Source organism: Drosophila santomea, chromosome 4 (genome assembly GCF_016746245.2).
Source record: "Drosophila santomea strain STO CAGO 1482 chromosome 4, Prin_Dsan_1.1, whole genome shotgun sequence".
NCBI classification, from domain to species: domain Eukaryota; kingdom Metazoa; phylum Arthropoda; class Insecta; order Diptera; family Drosophilidae; genus Drosophila; species Drosophila santomea.
In genome coordinates, this window is record NC_053020.2 from 553,645 (window position 1) to 560,480 (window position 6,836).

Consider the following 6,836-nt stretch of genomic DNA (forward strand, 5'->3'; position numbering starts at 1 on the left):
TGTTTCATCACCGTGGATGATCTCGTTTTTTATGTACCTACGTAAGCACATACATACAGCGCCGAGTTTTTTGTTTTCGCTTTTTTAATTTTTTTCAGGGTGGTGGTGTTCCGACTGCACAAGCAGGCGAAAGGAAGGTGGCAAGGAAAGCCCACTCCGCCCGATTCTCTTGGTCCCGTGCCCAGAGCCCAGGTTCCCGGACCCAGGTCCTTTTCTCCGTTGCTGGTCCCCGTACCCTGTTTTCAACGCACACTTTGCCTTTCCTCTGCACCACCACCAACTTCATTATAATTTTGTCGGGGTAGTTTTTTTTGTTCGCTTAAGACGGTTGTCTGCAACGTTGGTTCGGGAATACCCTACGCGGTGGATGGCACATAGAACTGGATTTGCGTGAACTCGAAGGGAATCCAGTTGAGACCAAGCCCAACCACGAGAATGGCACCCCCAAAGTTTTTTGTCGGTCTGTGAAAAATTGGATAAAAAATTCTTGGCAGTTTTAGCATCTGAAATTTCCAGCATTGAATTATGGAAAATCGATTTTTCGGTCTTGCAAAAATGAAAGGACATCTACCCTCGTCACATCGATGTGTATTCAAGCATACATATATACATATGTGCAAATGGCCAAAAGTATGGGCGTTCTTGATTTGTGTACATTTTGCAATTCATCGGACTTATTTATGTAACGATGCTTCTACTTATTAGCGATGCCGCTAGATATTACAACAGCGTTCTGAGCAAATCCGCTTGTCCGTTAATGAAAAGAGATATATGTAATTTCATTAATATTAAGGACGCAAAGAATACTAAATCTAATGTTTGCGGTAGTCACGATCTGCCCCATTCCTGGATAACAATAATTGTTACTTAATTAATACTTATCTGAACGTGAAAAAGGTAACAAACGTATAAATCAAACATACTAACATAAGGATAATTATTGCAATAATATCATGTATTAAAGCAATAAGTCCTTTTTAATACATTTTCATACAGGCATTGTCGGATCACGTTTATAAATACAATGTACAACGAATTTAAAACAAGAGTGAACGCAATAGCTAAGTTCCCCGACTACTTCGCTTCCTTCTGCCTGTTACATACACACTTTTCAACGACTCTAACGGGTATACAAATTCGAGTTAACGCAATGTAGTCGCCGCATAAATTGTATGCATACCTTGGGGTGCCAAAACTACCTAACCGTTTCAATATTTTTACACCGTTTCGTAACTGCTAGTAAAGAAATATATATTTTTTAACAACAATTTACATTTGGCAAAATTAAATTTTGCACAACTACAATTGCTGCAGAAATAAAAATAATTTTCAAAATAAACTTGTGATGCTATGATGTAAACCCACACTACCTGCGAAATACATTTTAATAAATACATATCCTTTTCAGAAATTTGGTATGATGGTTTATTATTTGTACGCTTAAAATGTTGCATACGAAATAACTTTAAAATACAACATCGAAATTTAACAAATAAAGTGTCATTCTATGCCCCGGTCCCAGCAACGAAAATTACTAGTAGAAAAGTATGTAACAGGTAGAAGAAGAATAGAATAGAAGAATAGAATATTCTTCATCAGGATCACTAGAGAAGTCGATCTAGCCATGTCCGCCTGTCTGTTCGTATGAACGCCTCGATATAAGGAACTATTAAAGCTAGAAAGTTGAGATTAAGCATAGCCACACTTTCAAATGCATTATTTGTCTTGCCATTTTGTATCTATATACCAGAAACATTAAGACCACCCGCCTTCACTTAAACAGATCGCCTAAAGCTGTTACGCCCACACTTTAAAAAATTATAATTTTTTGAAAATTTTTACCGATAGTCTAGAAATTTCACGCTCGCTGAGTAGCGGTTATCTGACAGTCGGGGAACTCGACTTTAGCATATATATATATTATTTCGTTCGTATTCAAATCGGTAGTCAGTTAGCAGTTCTATTCACACGTCGCGGTCTTCATATTCTTTGTGTTTTCTGATTGCGATTACTTGTGCTTTTAGTGAGTGAAAGGAAAAGGTGGCAGAGGTCGCTGAGAGGGGTATCTCAGTCATCGTGTCAGCATCAGGATCACGAATCACGTTAATTGCCTTTGTTTCATTTACCTCGATGCAAACCGGAAATTTACAGGAACTTAATTTGTACGTCGCCTGCCTAACATTTCTATGGGCTGCCGAGATGGCCATCTGGCCAGGGTGTTTGGTGATGGGGGTGTGTTGCGTCGACAACTGTTTGACCTTCCTCTTGTCGTTCGTGCGTGCTGAGATATACGTTTAACTGCGTTAATATCGATGAAGCGAACTTGCTTGCTCCAGCCGGCGTTTTTGCAATCCCATCAAAACGAAAAATTAGGGATGTCTATAAAACCAACCTTTTGAAAAGTGATCAGGTGGCACCGCCTAAGCACGGCAATTTGAATGTTATTTAAATACTACTGACGAAAGTCTGTAAGTCAAATCAAATTATTAAGTCTTATCAAATTAAATGTAATGTAAAACAAAACAAAAGAGATCGAAATAGTCGAGTTCCTCGACTAACAGATAGCCATTACACAGTTAGGAGAGCAAACAACAAATTTCTACATATGTTTGTTACAAAAATTTAAAACTGTGGGAGTGGCAGTTTTGGGCGATTTCTGGAGGATTGAGTGGGCATGGAAACCATCTGAAACAAATGTATTACAAATCTTAACCTTGTATGTTTTAAAGTTTGCGAGATGTCGACTTTTCAACGATGTTCAAACTTTTCAACGAATCTACTATACACGTTTACATTATGAGTAACGGGTTAACATTCGAGAACGCTATATTCGATTTTATCGGCTATCAAATATCCGTTACCCAGTGGTGCTAGGAAAAACAAGAGAGAACGCTATAGTCGAGTTTCCCGACGATCTGATACCTGTTACTTAGCTAGTGGAAGGGCGACGGAGAAATTTCAGTACTGACAGTTTTTGGCGGTTTATGGGCGTTAAAGTGGACGTGCCAAAAAGTTGTTTTTTACAAATCGATAGAAATTTACAAGACTAACAAAAAAATATCAAAACATTTTTCAAAAGTTTGGACATTTTTTGTTTTGGGCGGTTTGTGGGCATGAGAGTGGGCCTGGCAACATGGAGTCTCAACTTTCTAGCTTATATAGTTCCTAAGATCTCGACGTTCCTACGGACGAACAGACAGACGGACGGACATGACCAGATCGACTCGGCTATTGATTCTGATCAAGAATATATATACTTCATATGGTCGGAAACGGTTCCTTCTCCCTGTTAAATACTTTTCAACGAATGTAGTATACCCTTTTACTCTACGAGTAACGTAACATATTTTTCAAAACTGTTGGTGCGTTAGTTTGGCTTTAAAATGTTTTTTTTGGTAAATCGATAACAATTTTTAAGAACAATAAAATATGAAAAATATCGAAAACATTTTTTAAAGTGTGGGCGTGCCCGTTTTGGCTGGTTGTGGGCGTAAGAGTGGGCGTGGCAATATTGGTCAACAAACTTGCTTAATCCCAACTTTCTAGCTTTTATGGTTCCTGAGTTCTCGGAGAGTATACGGACGGACACGTCCAGATCAACTCAGCTGTTAATCCCGATCAAAATTATACATAGATATTATAGGGTCGGAAACTCTTCCTTCTACCTCTTAGATACTTTTCAAAGTATTATGTATACCTTAAAAATGTACCTACCTCTATATATCTGTTTCTTTTTTTAGAACAGCTGTTAGGCCGACCTGATCGGACAACTATATTCTAAAATTCAAAGAGGATAACGGCTTTTCTTATCTGTAATTATACCCGTTAATCGTAAAGTAAAAGATTCGTTGAAAAGTATGTAACAGGCAGAAGGAAGTATTAAGAATATTAAGAATAAGAATATTCTTATATGTATTAAGAATATTATTCCTCTATTTGATAGGCACTACGCACTGATTGACAAATGTATCAATGTATTGAGATCTAACGTATATTATTACATATTTTAACCAATTAGGATTGAAGAGACATATAAAGAAGACTATCTCAATTCCGACTTTATATAAATACCCGTATTTCAATTATTCTGTTTTCGTAAGGCCACAGTATTCCAACGCAAGCAAGGTTTACATACATAGAACGCATTCAGCAAGCTTTAATAGAAAATTATGTGTATTCAATTATGTGTGTACAATAATTTTGCCTCGCAAAAGCTGATCAGTATCATATAATTGTATGACCTGAATATGATATGATATTACCAATGGACTTACAGAAGCTATCTTCCTGCCTTGCTTATCTTCCATTATAAAAAAAAAGGAACACAAATTATCACTCATGCAGTGTGTGACGGCATCAAAATATGTATAATTTATTTGAAAATCGAACAAATATCGATTCCAGTAATATGTAATATATATTCATCGTATTCAAAGGGAAAACCCATAATAGGTTCGTGGTGACTGTACCGACTTCTTCAATACGCAATGTCATTGACTTATAATTAATTTCGACATGGTGGCATATTTGCGTTCGATTTGGTTAAACCATAAGACACATTATCCCTTCCCCCAAGCCAAAGTGGTCATAAAAACCACAAAGTAACCATTGATTTACTGGAGAGCGTAATTACGAGAAGTACTCTATGCGTTCTGCGACACGTACTGTTCCCAAGCAGCGAATTTCAAATACATGCATCGACATATTATTTGTGCTGGCTGCTGATTCTCTTTTTGCGAATAAGAATTCATATTCACGAAATCTATTCACGAATCCATCCACCCCCGGTTTTCCCTAAGGCTAACGGAATTGATAGCATTAATTATTAAGACACAAAAGTGTTTACATCTAGGAATACTTGCTTGATCTATTTAAGTTATTTTTGCTCCCAAATAATAAAATCTAGTAATACATGCATGTATTGTGTACTTTACATATATATATAGAAATTCTACAGTTTCAATCAAAATTGTTAACTTTTATGTGTTTATCCCAAAATATATAGTATTTATTAATGCTTATAAAAAAAAATATTCAAGGTTAACATTTTTCTTTCACTTTACTTTGGCTTACCTTTATAGAATTGTAACGCTGCTAATGTCTAATTACTTTAATACAATTTTGACAATATCATGCTGTCATTCATTTTCATAATTAGTAAATAGTGGTGGGCATAATTTGTTAAATATTCATTAAAATCATCAACTATTACTGTAGGTCGGATAGTCGAGAAGAAGAAATTATAAAATTATTGTTAAGTCAGTCTAGTTTTGAGTATCTAGTTTTTAGTATCCACGACAAATAACGATTTTACAGGCATTTTTGGAATCAGGTACCACAGTAATCGAAATTATAGAACAAATCTGAGACCTGGAATGAAGTTTAAAAGGAACATGGCACTATTGCACCACTGCACCATGGCACAAAGTCCACTGAACTAAACAAATTTCACGGAAAATAAATTAATTAAACAACGTTAAATGGATAATTATGCTTGCAGTTCTGGTCAAGGCGGCAGAAATTCTGAAGAGATTTAACTACCTAATCTGCGGTCAACCCCTACCAAATTGTATGAAGAACATTGTTTCCGTTTTAATTGTTTTGGAAAGACCTTTGAATTTAAAAATGGGGGTGGCAACCGTAGTTCCATATAGGTGTTTGACATCCGGAATAAGGAATATAATAACAGATAAAGCCCGCATAGTTTTATTTTCGCATTCACTTGGGATAAGTCGTTTCTTAATTTGGCACTTAACGAATTCAATTGGAAATCTAGCAAGAGAGAACGCTATAGTCGAGTTTCCCTGACTATCTGATACCCGTTACTCAGCTGGTGGAGTGCAAGGGAGAAATTTCCACACTTATTGTGTTTGGCGGTTTGTGGGCGTTAGACTGGGCGTGGCAAAACGATTTTTAGCAAATCGATAGAAATTTACAAGACAGATACAAAAACAAAAAAATATCAAAACATTTTTCAAAAGTGTGGGCGTGGCAGTTTTGGGCGGTTTGTGGGCGTTGTAGTGGGCGTAGCAACATGAATCGAAAAACTTGCGCTGCGTCTATGTCTCTGGAGTCTGTATGCTGAATCTCAACTTTCTTGCTTTTATAGTTCCTGAGATCTCGACGTTCATACGGACAGACGGACATGTCCAGATCGGCTCGGCTATTGATCCTGATCAAGAATATATATATATGTATATATATAAGAATATATATCGGAAACGCTTCCTTCTGCCTGTTACATACTTTTCAACGAATGTAGTATACCCTTTTACTCTACGAGTAACGGGTATAAATATGCCGCTCAATTGTTGCCTTTTTGCCCGTATGGACCACGGATTTATTTTAGTTTTGGGACAAAATTTATCACATGCGGATGGTAGAAGTTTACAACTATAATCATTACTTGCCTTAGACAACGTGATTTGTCTTATTCACTATAAAAGCCAGAGAGAACGCTGTAGTCGAGTTCCCCGACTCAGTTAGGGGGAGTGCGGACAAGAAATGATAACAATATTTTTTTGGAAATAGGCAAAAAAATAATGAAATACAAAATTTCAAAAGTGTGTATAGGCGCCTTAGAGTAGGCGTGGCCAAACTTTTGTTTAGCATATCAATAGAAATTGGAAAGGCAAACAATAAAATGAAATAATTTCAACATATTTTTTAAAACTTTTGGCGTGCTAGTTTTATGGGATTTAAGGGCGTTAAACAGTGGTAAACAGTCAAAAGACAAATCAATAAAAATTTATAAGACCAATAAAATATGAAAAAATATCTAAACATTTTTTTAAATTGTGGGCGTGTCCGTTTCGGCCGGTTGTGGGCGTTAGAGT